The 18481-nt window shown below is 48.9% G+C and overlaps 1 protein-coding gene across 1 annotated transcript in view; it reads right to left on the minus strand.

Annotated features, from left to right (window-relative positions):
* The window catches only part of Znf395 (zinc finger protein 395), a 38671-nt gene extending 20474 nt beyond the window's left edge, over nt 1-18197 (minus strand). The window contains exon 1 of the mRNA XM_032917840.1: nt 18074-18197. The gene's annotated coding sequence lies outside the window, so the exon portion shown is untranslated. The remainder of the gene's footprint in view (nt 1-18073) is intronic.
* Between the last annotated feature and the right edge of the window lie 284 nt (nt 18198-18481).

Below are 18481 nucleotides of genomic sequence, written 5' to 3' on the forward strand. Positions count from 1 at the left end.
CACACACACACACACACACACACACACACACACAGAACAGGCAAACAAGCAGGCGGTATATAGGTGCAATCCCTACAGTCTGGGTACTGAGGAGGCTGAAGCAGAGAACAGCCTAGGCAACATAATGAGACCCTATTCAAGCAGCAGAGAATAAATAAATACATAACAGAGAGGGAATGCTGTGGTTGAACCTGACTGAAACCGGGCTAAACTCCTCCCCGAAGGAGACAGGGAGATAAAGGAGTGCTGACTTGGCATTCTCCCCAGAGCCAGGTCTCAGGGGAGGGAGCTAGGAGCAGAGTATCCCCAGGGAGACAGGCCCCAGACAGCTGGCAGTTCTGTGGCTTCTCACAGCGAGTTTGGGAGGCTGGTGCTGGAGCTCAAGGAGCGAAGGAGGAACACTCAGGTGGTTCCTTGTCTACTCTCAACTTAACAGATGATCTGGGGGCTACCGTGCTTTCCTGACCCCTTACCCTACCCCAGTAACCTAATAAAGCAACAAGGAAGGCTCAGGGGCAAAGGTGCCTATCGCCAAGCCTCAGGTCCTGAACTCGATCCCTGGGACTCACATAGTAAAAGACTAGAACCAATTCCTTCAGGCTAGGCTGTCTTCTGACCGACCTCCACACGGATGCACATAGGGACACAGTAAGTGAACGTAAGATCATTTTTAATTGGGAGGGACAATAGTGCCCCTGTTTTGTAGTTGAGAAAGCAAGGTGCCTTAAGAAAGTCACTCATTTGCCGAAGACCACCCTTGGAACGGGGTTGGGGCTCAATTTCAGCTTTGCTGGTTCCTCCGAGGTCTGGTTCTCCCTTCTCCAGGAACTGGGGAGTACGGAGGGTGGCCCAGGAAAAAAAGGGGCCTCTGAAGAAAAGAGCAAATTTCACCTAGAAAGGTCTATGGGAAGCACCTGAAGGAGTGACAAGCCAGGCTAGCAAGAGCCACACCCCAAAACATAAAGCAGAGACAGGAGTTTAACTAGAAAGGGAAGCTGGTGTTAGCAGCACCCGGGCTCCTTCCCTCCCGACACTCACAGGTGATGCTTTCCCCTTGGAGAAGGAAGCAGGGCATAGGATGTAATTCTTTCTTTTCTCCCCCCAAAGAAGTGGTTAGAGCAAACACCCCTTAGAATTTGACCACCATTTGAACGGATTAACCTCAGACCCTGGTGACACCAAACGAACAGAATGGCTGCTGTCGGTGAACCCTTTAGACAAGGAGGCTGCAGGGTTCAGACGCCGCGTTCCAGTCAATTACCACATTCCCTGACAAGGCCAAATAAACAAGCAGCGGGCTTGGAGGAAGAGCCAAAGTTCCTGCCGATGTCCTGGCTGAATCAATAGGTCATCCGGCAACCCTGCACCTTCCCTGTGGCGGAGAACCAGGCTTCAGGTGCCAGCCAGTGTGCCACCAACTCAGGCACCAGGCTAGAGTATGAGATTTACAGCTAACGATGGCACACGGTGTAAACGCACACAAGGGACGCCGTGCCTGCAAAGACACTCAACAGCGAGGGTGGAGATCAAGGCACCACCTAAGTACCCCTCAGGAATCAGGGTCCACTCCAGAAGCCACCAACAACTGCCACCCTTAAGTCCGCAGCTCCACACCTCACCTGTGAAGGTGAGACTGCATCCGCCTGGCTGAGCCAATGCCTGCACACTGCACCAAATCCGGAGGGTCCGTGTTCCGCTCACTGCCATGAGGGCCCTGCTAGATAACGTAGCAAATGACTATGAGCTCTGCACAGCCACTGTCCACCAGCAGCCATCTAGGAACTGGAGCTTTACCAGGGTACCCTACCAGAACCTGAAATACAACTACTCACTCTCAAGGGAACCCAGAGGCCTACCATGGGTGAGCCGCTAATTAACTGAAATCCCAACCAGGCTGACTTCAGCAAGATGAGGGGGGAAGAAATCCAACCTCTTGCTGTCAGAGGCCTCCTGGCCAACAAACCCCCTGGGTTCAGTCCTCAGAGTGTGCTCAATGTAAGCCTAGACATTTGGGGAGTCCAGAGTGAAGGCCTGCCTGGCTCCCACATGACCAGACGCCTGTCACCTCTCTTCAGCCAGGGGCTGCTCCCCTGCTCACTCCCCAGTGCCTACATCTGTCTTGGGGCCCTGCCCAGGGTGTTCAAGGCTGACTGCCAAACTTCCCCGGGGTGTGGCCTGGCCAGCCTCGTGGAGCAGATCCGGCCCACACTGGCGCTAAAACACACTTGAGCACTGACTCACCAGAAACCTGGGGCCCTCCGTACCACTGAGCAAAGCTCCAGCCCCTAGCCATCTGCTGACATAGCTGTGTCAGGGCCTAGCTCCCGAAGACAACGCTAAGTAGAGGAAGACGACAATGATGGCTCCAACCTTGCCTTGCAAAAGTGTGTGTGGCCGCCCAGAGCACAGGCACACATCTATGATCCCAGAGTACAGCTGCTCTGTCTACTTCATCAGAACGGTTGGTTACAACATAAACAGACGAGCACGGAATAGGAAACTTGACACACAAACCACAATCCTTCAGAGGCTGTGTTCAGGACCAGCCCAATAGCTCTGCTGATCAACTACCCAAGCTCCGGTAACTTGCAGAGCAGTTTGCAACTTTTACTTCACTTAGTCCTCCTAGATAATTCACAAGCGCCCCACTTTCCAGATAAGCAAACTGAGCCCCAGGGACTTTGAGCAGTTTTCCAGAACCACAGACACAGAAATGACAGGTCTCAGCTGGGAGCTCAGATGATCTGATTCCAAAAGTCCTGTGAACTCTCAGTGCAACCAGGATGGTCAGGCACGAGCGAGGAGAGGCGAGGCTGCCTAGGCAGGATGACTCTTGAGGCTCCTTGTTAAAGATCTTAAGTCACAGAGAGGTCAAAGTGGTACTGGTGGTTGTGGCATGAAAGGGGAAAAGGGCCCTGGGGCAGTGATCCAGGATGGGGCTCCCCCAACAGCAGGGCCACCAGAGGAGAAAGCAAAATCTCACAGCCCAGGCAGCAAAAGAGCTCAGACTGCCCAACTATGTGACCTTCAGGAAAAAAATAAAGCTTCTTTGTTATGTCTCCATTAGTACACCTATGAAATGGTAAAACATGCATTTACACACACACACACACACACACACACACACAAACACACACACACACACACACACACACACACACACACACACACACACACACACACACACACACACAGAGCCCTGGCTATCCTGGCACTCACTCTGCAGATCAGGCTGGCCGCAAACTCAGAGAGCCTCCCTCCTGCCTCCCAGTGCTGGGACCAAAGGCGTGCTCCACCGCTTCCTGGCTATTGGTTTGCTTTTCAAAAAATGCTTTGGGGGCCTGGGGAAATGGGTCACTGAATAAAGAGCTGTAAGGATCAAAATCTGGATCCCTAGAACCCACATGAACGCCAGCCAGACATGGCAGCCCACGTTTAAATCCAGCAGCGACAGAGGATCCCACAGAGTAAACTGGCTAACTGGACATACCAGCCAGATAGCTCTAGGTTCAGTTGTGAGACTGCCTAGATGAAGATGGTGGAGAGCACTCAAGGCTCCCAACCCTGGTCCCCACAAAGACAGATACAATCATATATACACAAGTACACATATACATCACACATGCACACGCACACACACACACGTGCACACACATATAGACACACACGGAGGGGGTGCCTTGGTTCTTTGCAGTCTCAAAGCTCTTCTTCCTAAATATTCTGATTCCCCAGGAATAAGTAATGAGGAAATGCATGCCAAACACAGAGCTCAGCTATGCAATAAATGTTAGATACACACATGTACCGCCACCACCTATAAATAGGTATAAATTGGATGGTCAATTAAAAATAAAGAAAAAAGATCTTTCTAACAGAAAGAAAAATTTAATATATCATACGGACGGAGCAATGAGCTGGGCAGTAGCAAGAGTCCAAAAAGAGGTGGGGGGGCATCTGTGCACTGAGTAGGTGCGCATATGCTACAGGGCGCATGTGGAGGACAGTGTGGGAGCGTTAGTCTTTGCCTTCCACTTTGTTGTTTGCTGGTGTCCTGCAAACACCAGGTTAGCTGGCCCACACGCTTGAGGGATTCTCCTGCCACCCCTGCCAGTTCACCAGAGAAGCACTAGGATTACCAGAGTGTGTACTGTACCTAATGTATGTGGGTCCTGGGACTACCGAAGTGTGCACTGTACCTAATGTATGTGGGTCCTGGGATTACCAGAGTGTGCACTGTACCTAATGTATGTGTGTCCTGGGATTACCAGAGTGTGCACTGTACCTAATGTATGTGGGTCCTGGGATTACCAGAGTGTGCACTGTACCTAATGTATGTGGGTCCTGGGATTACCAGAGTGTGCACTGTACCTAATGTATGTGTGTCCAGGGATTACCAGAGTGTGCACTGTACCTAATGTATGTGGGTCCTGGGATTACCAGAGTGTGCACTGTACCTAATGTATGTGGGTCCTGGGATTACCGAAGTGTGCACCTGCTATATGTAGGTTCTGGAGATTCAAACTTGGGCCTTCATGCTTGTAACATCTCCCCAAAAGAGACTTCTAGCAAAAGAGATGGGGTTGAGTGAGGGTGTTATCAGGTTTGTGATACAGTACTTAGCTAGCATACACAAAGCCCTAAGTACAGGGAGCAAATAATAGACGTTAAACTGCAGGCAGCGGTGCAGTCAAATTTACAGGCAGACTACAGGGCGGCACGATCGTGGGGAAACACTAGATTATAATGCTGGCTGGTGAGGTGGCTCAGCAGGTGAAGGCCTTCGCCACATGAGCCAGACAATCGGAGTTTGATACCTAAGAACTCACACGGTGGAGAGAATCAACTCCTATAGGTCCACCAACCTCTACTTAATGTACCGGGGTACACATGTCCCCCCCACACCTCCTACACACACAATAGTCACTACAATTTAAAAGAAGAAAATAGAATGTACCCCTGATAAGGATGGTGGAAGGCACCTCCGCCCCCCAAAACCCAGAATCTTACCAGTGTAGTACATACAGCAACCCTCCCAGACTAGGACGTACATCCGTATGGATCAGATGCCTTCCTACGGTAGGCGCAAAGGCCAGAAGCGAGACGGCACCTATGCAGGGCTCACACCTGTAATCTCAGCATGGGGAAGGCCAAGCAGAAGGACCAAGACTTTTTAAAGATGCCTTTGGCTCACAGAGTGAGATCCCATCTCAAAACAAAACAAAAGGACATTCGGGGGTATGGGGTTGGAAAGACAGCTCAGCAAGCTCAGTGCTTGCTGGTCCTCCAGAGGGCCTAAGTTCAGTTCCCAGCACCCACTTGGCATAGCTCACGACTGCCTGGAACGCCAGCTTTAAGCCTCAGAGGATCCAATCCCTCCGCCTTCCATGGACGCATGCTTACACTTGGAGCATCTTCTCTTTTTAATATATTTATTTTTGTGTTATATACATTGGTGATTTGACTGAATGTGTGTCTGTGTGAGAGTGTAGGATCCCCTGGAACAGGAGTTATAGACAGTGTTAAGCTGCCATGTGGTTGCTGGAAATTGAGCCCAGGTCCTCTGGAAGAGCAGTCAGTGCTTTTAACTGCTGAACCATCTCTCCAGCCCCCCAAATAAATCTTTTTTATAAAGACAGTCATCCTGCCCAATACACTGCAAATAAAAAAAAAAAAAAGTTAACTAACTTTAAAAAATCAGGAAGGAAGGAAAGAAGGAGGCGACCCCCATAAAATTAGGAAACTATCCACCCTGGTGACAATGGTCACTCCCCTGAAAGAGAGACAACCTGCAGAGCTCTATGCTATGTGGTAGACAGAAGAAGCTGAAAAGGTCAGAGCCCAGGGGGCTCTGGGAAAACCTGCCATGTGGGAGGAAGGTAGGGGTATGCAAGTCTGAACATCAAATCCTGAAAGAACAGAAAAGGAGAGTCTGCAAACACCTGTAGGAGAGCAGAGGAAAATCACCTGAGCCCTCCAAGCAAAAATGTGAATGCATTCCTCCGCTTGAACAAATGACCCAAGTGTCCTAGGGTCACAACACAAGCCTTCACTACCTGCACAGGGATCTGAAGGCAAAACCCAGGAAATCGTGCAAACCATAAAGGATGCTACCTCTTGTATGGGTGACTGGTCTTATCAGCACATGGCTAGCCTTGGAACAGGAGCATGGCCATAACCCTCCCTTACTACTTCGGCTCCATCAATGGAACCTAATTAGTGCTGGTGCCATCTAGGAGTTCTGCAAAAAGCAGGCATCCATGGCTGAAAGTGTGAATGGGAGAAAGACACACAGCTTCTTTCTCCAACATAAACCATTAGTGACCTGTGTGGCTGGGGCCTAAGCACTCTCACAGAAAATTAAAACCACCTCCCAGTGCTCCACCCCAGATTGAGCCGTGAAACCATGCCTGGTATTCCGAAGAGCTCAAGGAGAAGCCAAGTCTCCAGTGAGAGTGAAGAGCTGAGAATCGCCCATTGTGGGTCCACCGCACTGTTCATCCACCCTGTGACTCTTCTTCACACAGACACTATCAACGTACCGAAGTCCTCTGGACATGGGCCCAGATATCAGCTACCCGGCCCAAAGGGGCCTTTCTTAGACACCAACCTTTCTCACCTACCAGTACTTGGCCTGCATGGCGGGTGAGATCCAGAGAACACACACGACTAGCACTTGCTAAGTTCTGCTCTCAAAGTACAATGCAGGCATCCTGCTGTCTATGGTAACAAAATTCAGAAGTGACCCCTATCTGTGTCTTCACCAGGATGTATGATCCTTACCCTACTACCCAAGAACTCCTCTTCTCCAGTACCCACCCAAGAGAAACCTCCCAAGAGCTGCAAAAATTGCAGCAATGTTTTCTCTAAGGACTTTCGGAACAGAAAAAGAGGTTAACTCCTATGTCCATCAGTTAGGAAAGAATGAAACAGTTGTTCAGCCTTCTAAATCTTAGGAGGAGATAAGACTGAGGTGACTTCACACGCACTGACAAGATACCCTGCTAAGATACCCACATGCAGTAGAGTATCTTTGACTCCTAAGTCCAAGAGGCCCAGCTGTAAGTACACAAAGCACCCGAAGAATATCAACAACCCTAGGACAGTGGTTAACCTCTGGGGGCAGGGGGGAGGAGACTAGGATTAAAAATGGTTGTCAAGAAAGCCTTTTTTTTTTTTCCTTTTTTTTTGCCTGCTTAAAGTCTGCATTTTCCTTCCCCTGTAGAGTGTCTGTATATTATTTATGCAATAAAACTCTCACTCATTTAATTTTTTTAAAGAAGAGTTTGAGGCCCTGCTCAATACATTTTAATAATGTGTTTAGTTAAGAGTGATTTCCACTGGAATCTGGCCCCTGCCTGCCAGAGGGCTGCAAGCTCAGCAGTGCACAGACTGTGTGTGCTTCAAGCCAGCAGCTCGTTTTGCAACACAGATCTTATTTCAATCTCCCAAGCACAACTCAAGTTAACTCTGTGAAACTCTGCAGATGGTTAAATTTTATGTCAGTTGGGGGTGGGGGTGGGGAGTATGTCATGGGGACTTTGGTAATCCAAAGGGACCTCCTTGGAGCAGTTCCAGTTCTAACCCATACTGCAGGGCTCCAAATCAACAAGCTAAAACACACCCTAGGCACACAGGCATGCACACGGCACGCACGCACACAGCAGTAAGACAGTTCCTGCCCCATCATGCTTCCTCTGACTCTTCCAGATGGGAACCGATCGAGATCCCTTGGGCTACTAAAGAGGAAGAACCTAAACAACTCGTAAGAAAAACACTACAGCATTACCGGGGTCACCTAGTTATGCAGGAAGCCGACCGACTATTGTACAGAGGGATCCAACCCAGGGCCTTATGCACGCTAGGAAATCACACCCCAGTGATAACAGCCTCAGCCCCAGACAGTGTTATTTACACATACACATGGTTTCTGTCGAAACTAAAACACAAAAATCTGAAATTTCCCTGTACGTAAATTATACCTTAAAAAAAAAAAACACCCAGCTAGGAGTGGTGGTACTCATCTTTAACCCCACTCAAGGGGCAGAGTTGGATGGATCTCTGAGTTTGAGGCCAGCCTGGTCTACATTGTGCGTTTCAGGGCAGCCAGAGCTTTGTGGAGAGGCCCAGTCTTTTTAAAAAATAAATAAATAAATAAATAAAATCTCAAACACAACTAAGCCATGGGACCCTGAACTGCTTTATAGGACACCAGAGACCTCTGCTATACTATGTAAGGAGCATGCACAACACAGTGACAGCTACATAAAAATAGATGACAAGGGGCTAGAGAGATGGCTCAGTGGTTACAAACACTTACAGATCTTGTAGGACTCAAGTTCCCAGCACCCACACAGTGGCTCAAAACTATCCTAGTACTCTAGTACCACGGGTCTGACACTCTCTTCTGCTACCTCAGGCATGAGGCACACACATGGTACACAGACATACATTCAGGCAAATCTCTTACACATTAAAATAAATAAAGCTTTAAAAAAAAAAAAAAAAAGCCCAGTGGTAAGGGCAAATGCCTTTAATCCAAGCTCTTGGGAGGGAGAGGCAGAACTCTCTCTTGTGAGAGTTCAAGGCCAGCCTGGATAGCCAGGGCTACACAGAGAAACCCTGTCTCAGAAAAGACAGAGAAGGAGGAGAAAACGTTTTATTACTGCCTGCATTTAGCCACTGGCTGGCTGTTTTTAACCAAGTTTTATGACTTCCCAGTACTCAGAGAACAAAATAAAACTGAGAACTGCTGATTCTTACCAGTTTGCTTTTTTAATTTAAAAAAAAATAAAAAGGAGAGAAAAAGTATCTGGATGTGGCTCTCTCTACTTGTAATCCCAGCATTTGAGAAGCTGAAGCAGGAAGATGGAGTGTTCAAAGCCAAATTGGGATACAAACTGAGATATCTCAGGCTGACTTGAACTTCTACATACTTTATCTCCAACAAGCAAGAACTGAAGGGGCTGGGGATATAGGGCAGGATCTGAGTTTGATCCCCAGAATCCATGTTAAATGAATGAAGGAATGAATGCCAGGCATACTGCACTTGTATACAGGCAAATCTCTGGCAAGTTCTAGGCCAGGAGACCCTGTTTCAAAAAAAAAACAAAAAACAAAAACAAAAAACTGGACAACACCTGAGGTCGCACTTGCTCGCTCGTGCGCTCGCGCTCTCGCTCTCGCTCTCGCTCACATACACACACACACACACACACACTTAGAACTAGGAATGTAGCTTACTGATACAGCCCTTATCTAGCAGGTATAAGGCCTTAGGTCCCCTCCTCAACACTGCACATGAAGAATTATATATTAGTCTTAACTTTTCTCCATCAACCCACATGTGGGCCAAAGAAGCAATTTCCAGCATCCAGACAAGTACAGACACCATGTAAAGCACAAGCAACATGGAAATAAAGGAGAGCTGGGTCATCATCCCACGTAAGCAAGAGCTGGGCTTAGCCGTCCATATCTACAGTCTCGGCCAGGCTCAGCGGTCATGCTATGCCTGTAACCCTAGGACTCAGAAGACAGACACAGGAGGGTCATAAGTTCAAGACCATCAAACACACATACTAAGACCCTGTGTCAAAAACAAACAAGTGTGCAAATATCTTGTTTCAGTTCTACACAACCAAATTCTTCAGCATCACTTTTCACGCCCCTTGAGTTGCTGGGCTCCCAAATTACCATCGCCATATGAACAGAGCGCTTCTTGTCAGATGATGGTTCTTCGAATGCCAAAATAGAAGCATGAACCGCATGGAGACAGAAATCAGCTTGTGGCAGTCCTGGAAGATAAACTCAACCAACATAGTCTCTAAGGAGCTGAGATTTGCCCGCTGCAGGGCCATCCAAGCAGTACCAACAACAGCAAAAGTCACCGTGAACACCCGGAGCTGGTGGTGTGGCCCAGACCTGTACTTTTAAGACCGAGGCAAGAGCACAGCTGTGAGTATAAATCCAGTTCATGTTAGGTGAGAAATTGTCTCAAAAAAGAAAAGGAGGGGCCGGGTATGGTAGCACATGGTTTTAATCCCAGCGCTTGAGAGGCAGAGACCGGTAAATCTCTATGAGTTCAAGACCAGCCTAGTCTATATATAAAATCCATGCTAGCCAAGACGACACAGTGAGACCTTGTCTCAGAAAAAAACCTAAGGTTGAGAAGACAGCCCAGTGGGTAAAGAACTTGAGGACAAGGGTTCAGATCCACTAAAATCTAAGCAAACATGCTGGCACTTTTAATTCTAGCACTGAGGAGGTAGAGACAGAGGATCCCTACTACAAACTCACGAGCTAGACTAGCCAGAGTCAGTGAGCTCTAGGTCCTGTAAGAGGCCCTGTATCAATAACTAGCTAACGTGAGGAACAGCTGAGAAGACACCCGATGGTCACGTGGCCTCCACATCCATGCTCTCTCTCTCTCTCTCTCACACACACACACTCACACACAGACACACACACACACCACACACGCAATCATACATATACAAACCCCACTCATACTCAAAAGTTAACAGAGCAGAGTGTTCATTATGATCTGCCATCTCCCCTCTTCCTTACCTTTCCTGAGGACCGAATTCAATTATAACAATCACAAAAACAAGTCCCAACCGTCTCAAAAAGGCTAGAACCAGGCTGGGATACGAACCCTGCTCTTGCCTTTGTGTGAGGTCCGGGTTCCATCCCCAGCACTGAAAAAACGGAGCAAAAACTTTCTTAGAAACTTAGGTAGTGAGATTGATTCCAAGAGGTACAGCCACCATTCCACGCCATCGTTGGGCTGTGACAAGTCACGGTGTCACTGAGACTCAAAACAGGCTCTAGAGAGACCTGATTTCCTTCCTTCTTTTCTAAACATCTCTGATCAATAGCTTAGATCCAACTTGAATGCGCCCAACAATGGGAGGCTCACTACTGCACAGGCAGTCATGTCCACTGCTGCACAGCCTGCCAACTGGACAAACCCGTCTACGTGCTGACCTGAGATCTGCTCACTCAGTGTCTGCAGTTAGAGGCCTGAAAGCCCGTCAGCTTGAGAGGCAGCATCAGTGTGAGTCGTATTAGTGTCAGGAGCACATGTCATGTCCTCCAACCCCCACCACTGCTTCTTACTAAACCTTTGAGTTCATCTTGGGCAGAAACATCGTCTCGGTTATTTTTTAAACAATTCCTAAATATTACTTTTCATAATCTTGTAGTGTTCCACCATCATAAAACATGCATCCACTCGAACTGCCTGCAACCCCACCACTTAGGAGGTGGAGGCAGGAGGGCTGCTGTGAACCCGAGGCCATCTTGGGCTACATAATGACATCGTTTTTCAATATATATTCTCCGATTTCTGGGTAATCTCTGTGTAAAACATCATCTACATTTTAGATATGGTCTCAGAAGAGGAACTTCTGATCGGAATGCATAAACATCTCCAAACGTTAAAGCTCGATTTGGCTTTAATTTTCTAAGTGGTATCGCACCATATGTGCATAATGATGGGTCACGCATGTGTGTGGAGGTCAGAGGGCTTCCATCTTCGCGAGTTCAGAGGTCACACTTGTGGCGCTGGAGCGAGTGTCTTTACCTCCACATCTGAAATGTTTCAAGCCGCCCTAGACATTCATTCATTACTGAATTTCTTTCTAATTCATGCTCCTCATTCTCCATGACTGAACCTTGGTTTTCTGTACAATAAACAAACCCTTCCACTTCTGTGACTCCTAAACTGGATAAACACGGACGCCCCCAACACTGGGAAACTGCTGAACCAACCAACAGCAGTGCCACAGAGCTTTTGCTTCCAGACCTCCCTCGAGGCTGACTGGGTGCCAATAATTAAGTTCTTGCATGTGACTGTCCAATCAAATTAATAACGCCAAGCAGCCCGCCACACTTGACCACCTATGATTTAATACGAACAAGTGTGTGTGTGTGTGTGGTTTTTTCTTTTCGTTTCTTTTCTTTTCAATGTGAAATACAGCTGAGTGGTGAACACACCTTTAGTCCCAGCACTCAGGAGGCATAAACAGACAAATCTCTGTGAGTTCAAGGCCAGCATGGTCTACAGAGTGACTTCCAGGACAGCCAGGGCTACACAGAGAAACTCTGTCTGAGGGGGAGGAATGTTAAAAACTTTAGGAACGGAGTCTAAACATCTAGAAAAGAGCCCAGGGACGGTAATGCTGGGGAATGAGGCAAGATGGAGAAGCAGAGGCAGAGGACACATGGGACATGAAAGAGGAGAATAACCTCCGGGTCTCAAGAGGATACAAAAGGAGGATGGGTGAAGCAGGGGTGAGGAGATAGGGAAGGGGAGCCACAACACAAGCAAGCCACCCCTCGTTCAAAAAGGCACAAGGCTAACACATTATAAGCTGATTTTAAAAATGAAAATAGTTTTGTTTTTTTTTTTAAAGTTTACTAAAGCCAAAATGTAAAATAGCTGCTAGCCCTCGGTCACGTAAAACAGGAAAGGGATTCAGTCTGACAGGACTCAGCTGACTCCTGGCCACTCCTGCATCCTACACACACATATTAAAAAAAAAAAAACAAAAAAACAAGAATATAGTTAAACTTCAAAGAAAAAAGTTTCCCCCAAAAGTTAGGTAGCCCAGGCTGGCCTCAGACTTAACAATCCTGCTAGGACTATGAGCCACCAATCCTAGCTTCCAACTTCTTTGTTTTTTTTTTTTTTTATGCTATCAAAACAGTATTTTTTAAAATAATTGAATTTTATCCTACCTATACAAAAACAAAAACGGGTGACTATTCGCCAGGCCCTCTCACCTGTAGCTCATGTGGGCACGCCTCTGAATCACAGGTGACTACGGATTCTTCGGAGTACACTAGAATATTCTAGACTACAAAAACCTGAATGTACTCACTTCAGCTGGTCACCAAATCAGACTGGTTTTTCTGGAGTCATTTCCATATCACTACCTAGACTTGAACCAACTGTTTTCCAGCCTCCCTGAATCTTGGAGCCATCCCAGGGGTAAAGAGAGATGGCCTGGCCCTTCCTCCCCCAGGTACTGTCTCACAGACACGCCAGGTCCTGAGGAAACACTGCCTCACGACATCTGATAATCCTGACTCAGTACCACACCAGGTTTTCATCACCCTTGAATGACACTCTGGGAGCCACCTAAGCCTGCAAGCCAGAAACCTACAGTGAAGACGCTGGTAAGGCTGGCATCCCTAGAAACAAGTGTCACCTTGATTTATCCAACAAAAGTTTGCTTTAAAAAATACCATTCTGGGGGTTGGGGATTTAGCTCAGTGGTAGAGCACTTGCCTAAGAAGCGCAAGGCCCTGGGTTCGTCCCCAGCTCCAAAAAAAAGAACCAAAAAAAAAAAAAAAAAAAAAAAAAAATACCATTCTGGTCAGGTGGCAGTGATGAACACCTTTGGTCCCAGCAGACACGGGCAGATTTCAGTGAATTCAAGGCCAGTGTGTGTTCTATAGATCAAGTTCCAGGGCAGCCAGAGCTACACAGAGAAAGAAACCCTGTTTCAAAAAAACAAAAAAACAAACAAAAAACAAGGAAGAAAGAAAAGAAAAGAAAAGAATTCTGGGGCTGGAATGATGGCTCAGTGGTTAAGAGCACTTTCTGCTCTTACAGAGGACCCAGGTTATACTCCCAGGAGCCACATGGAGACTCACAGTCCTAACTCCATTCTAGGAGATCCAGCATCTTCTCCTGGCTGTCATGCACACTACACATGTGGTATACACACATGCATGCAGACAAAACACTCACATGTAAAAATAAACCTAAAAAACATAGAATTCTGATCATATAAAGTATTTCCAGGATCCATTCTCCTCAGGAGCCTCTGACTCGCATAACACAAATTCACTGCACGCAAATATCCCAGCAGACTCCATGTCATGCCCTTACAGAATCTTCCAGTGGCCAGCCAGAGTTCATGACATAGATTCCAGGCTCCCTGCCTTGGCATTTAAGGTCTTGAAACCTGAGGTCCCAAAGCCGAATGCCTATATATGCAAAGAATGCAAAGACGGATTCAAAGAGCCAGAGACACTGAGACCACGGCAACAGGGGACTATAACGCCTGTCTTTTGTACTCACCAGGCACACGTCCCTCAACTTGAGGAAGCCCTAAATCCAGGTTTTTTTCTGGCCTGCTCCCAATTTTTTTAAAACTGTGGGGCTCAGGTCTGGTGATGCAAGCCTTTGATCCCAGCACTCTGGAGGCAGAGGCAAGCAGATCTCTGTGAGTCGGAGACCACCCTGGTCTACAGGCTAGCCAGGGATACATAGTGAAACTCTGTCTCAAAACAAAAAGAAAAAGAAAACCTTTGGAACTTTGGTGTTGTCTAACCTATAAATCACCAGACATGTGCACAAGCCCTACACTACACAAGCCTCTAAACCACCTTTCCTGTCCTCCTTCACAAAAATTTCTGCTCCCTCTTATACACAATCACGGGATACATCCCTAGCCCTAGCTGGCCCTCACTCACTATGTGTCTTTCCCACACAGCCCTGAGATGCCCCAAACTTCCTCCCAGACTTGGTTATTCCCAAGCCCATCAGCACACACCACTGGGCCGCCCCGCCCTCCTCTTCTCCAGCCCTTTCAAATACTAATTTCTCACCTTGGCATTTAACACTCTGCCTTGCCCCTTCTCCAGGATACATCTTATCTCTCCAACTAGACCACAAACTCCCACCTCTTCGTTGGGCTTTCAGCTACCTTCAGCTCTGGGAGGTGTAGCTCTGTTCACAGACAGCTTCATAAATAGTTCAAGAATGTGGAAAGTTTCCCCGTGCATTTCAAACGTGAGTGGGTTACGATCCACTAGAGAGTAGTAGTTGGATCCACTTGGTGGGAAACAATAGAAATTTTTGGTGAAATGGAACAGAATGGACAATAAAAAAGTCCAAGTCTGCACCAAGAGAAGAGGTTAAGACTTCACAAACTGAAATAGATTTTTATATACACAATTAGGTATATAAACTCACCATATAAATTTCCTTTCATTATTAGAGAGTGTGTGTGTGTGAATTCTAGGGATCAAAGTCAGGTCATCAGGCTCAACAGCAAGCCCCACTGCCCACTGAGCCATCTTGTCAGATGCCTCAACTTTTCTTTTACCTTAGGTCATAGTCACAACTGCATACAAACACTGCCCTAGGATGAGCCGAAGAATTCATCTGAGGTCTGCTCTACACAATTTGTCACTATAAGGGAAAAGCCTGCCGATGGCTCAGGCCTGCCAAGGCAGGAGGATTGCTGTGAATTCAAGGTTCCTGGGTTAAAGAGCAAGGAAGATTACAGAGGAGGAGGAAGGGAAAGGAAGGAAGAAGAGGAAAGGGAAGAGAAGGAGAAGGTAAGAAAGAATACGGTCCTTATGGCCTCCAGCCCCCATCCCTCAAGCCCCTCTTCCCCTCATTCACTGAGTCTGCATCTCAAAGAAATAAGCAGCTCAAAGGAGAGATCCCAGCTCACTCCACAACCTTTTGCAACCAACCATCCTTCAAATTCAGATGTTGCAAGCTGAGGCTTTGGGAATTGGTTCAGCAAATCACCCTAAGTCACTCTTGCAAAAAGAGAGCAGAATCCAGAGCGCAGGGGACAAAAAAAAAAAAAAAGTAAAAGGAGTGCCGGCTCCCTTGCATGCCTTCTTCTCACCAGAATCCTGGGAAGGGGTAACTGGATGGGACTGGATAAGCCAGGCCTACCAAAGGTCCTAAATTCCTCTGTCTTTAAGTTGTCTTGCAGTTCAATCCTCCCCCTGCACAAACAGGGCAGGAGACCTACCTTAATATCTCTGTAAAGAGTAAAGTTCAGCGTGCAGCAGCCGAGCAAAGCCCACTCCACTGACCTCCACCCTCGCCCCCTTGGTTATAATAAATGGCCTCATTTCCCTAGAAGCCCACTCCCCACCCCAGTATTGCTCCTCCATCTCCAGGGTTCAAAGCCAGACAGTGTCCAGTAAAAGGAGGTCAAAACAGAAGCCCCGTAGGTCAGACCCTCAGTCCTCCATGAATTCTCTGCAGCTCCTATGACCAAGACAACCCCCAGCTTGCTCCCTGAGCTCCCTGACTGGTCTCCATACACTCGGCTCCAGGGCTGCCACCTCTCAGAGCCACAGTTACGAGCACCTACATACCTGCCTCGCGGTAACCTGGCAAACGCAAGAGACTTCTCTAGAGCCCAAATGGCAATTATCTTCTCTATGAAAACACACATTTCCCATTCCAATTACCAACTACAGCAGCTCCAGGCCCTGGTGTGTGATCAGCTTCCTCCAGGAATTAATTCTCATTCCCTTCTTCCTTTCACCCTGCCCCTGTCAACAGATTATTTCAACAGCAGTGTCTTCCAGTCAAACCAAGTCCAAACCCATGGCACACCAAAAGTGCAACGGGCTCCTTACTGGTCTGTCTCCTACCATCGGATTTAAAATTCTTTACCAATGCCCTTGTTACCTCACCCCCAAGCCCGATGTCTCCCCAGTACACCCTGGATAAAAGTCTCATTCCTCAGTCTGACTTTCTAGGACTTTCACAATCTCAGACACTGACCCTCTATCTCTCACTGTTCAAGAAACATTCCAGAAGGGCCAAGGCCATCTCCTGGTTTCTAGAGAAACCCATATTCGTCCCCACTTTGTATCCCATTTTCATAAGTGTCCCTTTCAAGGACACAGCACAGGTTTGGTAAGCCCAGTCCGTAACTCCCCCTCCCACCCCCTGTGACCTCCAACAGCATCCAGTTCTGCACCTGGCATTGTAACAACTAACTGTGCCCCATCTGGAGTCTTATTTCACATGCTCAAGTCTTTCTATGTCCTCCGAGAGATTATAAGCCCTTGGGGGGGGGGGGAATTATCTATGTGTCTTCTGTAGTCTTTCTCACTGAGACAAGCAAGCCCCTGGACATCCTTTTGCAAGCTTGTCACCTGTGAACTCTTCCTTCTTGACTTTGAGTCTTGCCAGGGAATTGTCCACAAGTGGAAACTATTTCAAACTGAGTGCTGCGTTCCCTTCCCCACCTTTAACCACCATGCCTCCTGTGCCTCAATGCGTGCATTAACTTTGCAGCCGGAGCACATTGATTTAAATGTGAGCTCTCAAATCATTTCTCTCTAGTCTTTCACGTGCCTCTAAACATCATCCAGAAAGCTTGGCAGTGGGGAGAGTGGAGAGAGGCTTCTCAGAGGTACCTGTGGGCTAACCAATTTCCTTGTGTTTCACCCTTCCGAAGCAAGCACCTCTATTTACACACCCCCTTAGGAGGATGTCCCCAGGCTACAATACCTGTTGATTGCTCACTTTGAAACAAACCGCTCCACTTTACACCTTTCTGTTAAGGGAGAGTGCAGAAAGCAGTGAAGAACTATAGATAGCCCCTGTGCCATGGCCTGGCATCATGGGAACCCATGCCTGGTGGAAGTCCTCCAGAACCACAGGAAAGGGAGGGATGGAAAACAGGGCTTGCGCAGGATTGCTGGCAGGTGGGTCTCTTTAGATCTCCAAGTGGGCCCTAAAGTGAAGGCGCAGAGCCTTAACTCCCAGGCAGGAAGCCTTGGAATTGTTTGCCCATGACAAACTCCCTTTCCAGGCCCCCATCGGCCACTCCAGAGGCCCACAGTGCCACGGCCAGGGAGGGACCGGGGGTGAGCCCGGAAGGCTTAGAGCCAAGGGGGCTGCGACGGGGGCCGCAAGAAGAGGGTTGAGAGAGGGTGTGTCGCGAGGTCAGTCCCGCAGCACCGCGCTCTCTGGATCTGGAGAGGGCAGGGGCGCGCGGAGCGCAGGGCTGACGGCCCAGCCGGAAAAGGAGCAGGTTAACAGGTCAGTGTGGCCCCGCGAGGCCACTCCCGGCCACCGCTCAAAGTTGGGAGGGAGATCCGGCCGTAGGACCCGCGACATAAACAAGGCGACGCGTGAGAGGGCGAGCGGCCACCCCCACCCAGTCACCCCGCCAGCGCCGCAGCAGCCCCAGTCCTGCCCGAGCCGCGCGAGCCTCCTGGGTCCCCCACCCACCCCCGGCTGTCGGCCCCAATCCGGGGCTGCAACCCCCGCGAGGTCCCGCGCGCAGCTCACCTCGGCCCGCCACTGGCCCGGACAGCTCGGCTCCCTGCAGCGGCCGCGGCCCTGCCCGCCACCGGCGCGGCCCCTGCACTGCGCCGCCTCCCGCGCCGCCTTCGCGCCCACCTGGCCGGCCTGCCCTCCCTCTCCGGGACACTGCGCTCACGTACGCGGCCGCGGCCACAACCCGGCCCGGATTCCCCCGCCCGGGAAGGGAGCGCGCGGAGTCGCTCGCAGCCAGTCCGCCCGCGAGCCAGCCAGCTAGACGCGGGGACACACCCCCGGCCACGCGCGCGCACGATTCGCGCGCCCCCAGCCCCGGACGCGCGCGCTCGCTCCACAAACACTGCTTGGCTGTACACAGTGGGCGCTCAATAAGTGCTGGAGCGCCTCCTCTCACACATGCGCACTTGAACCTGACCG

This window comes from Rattus rattus, chromosome 12, assembly GCF_011064425.1.
Source record: "Rattus rattus isolate New Zealand chromosome 12, Rrattus_CSIRO_v1, whole genome shotgun sequence".
Lineage (NCBI taxonomy): Eukaryota > Metazoa > Chordata > Mammalia > Rodentia > Muridae > Rattus > Rattus rattus.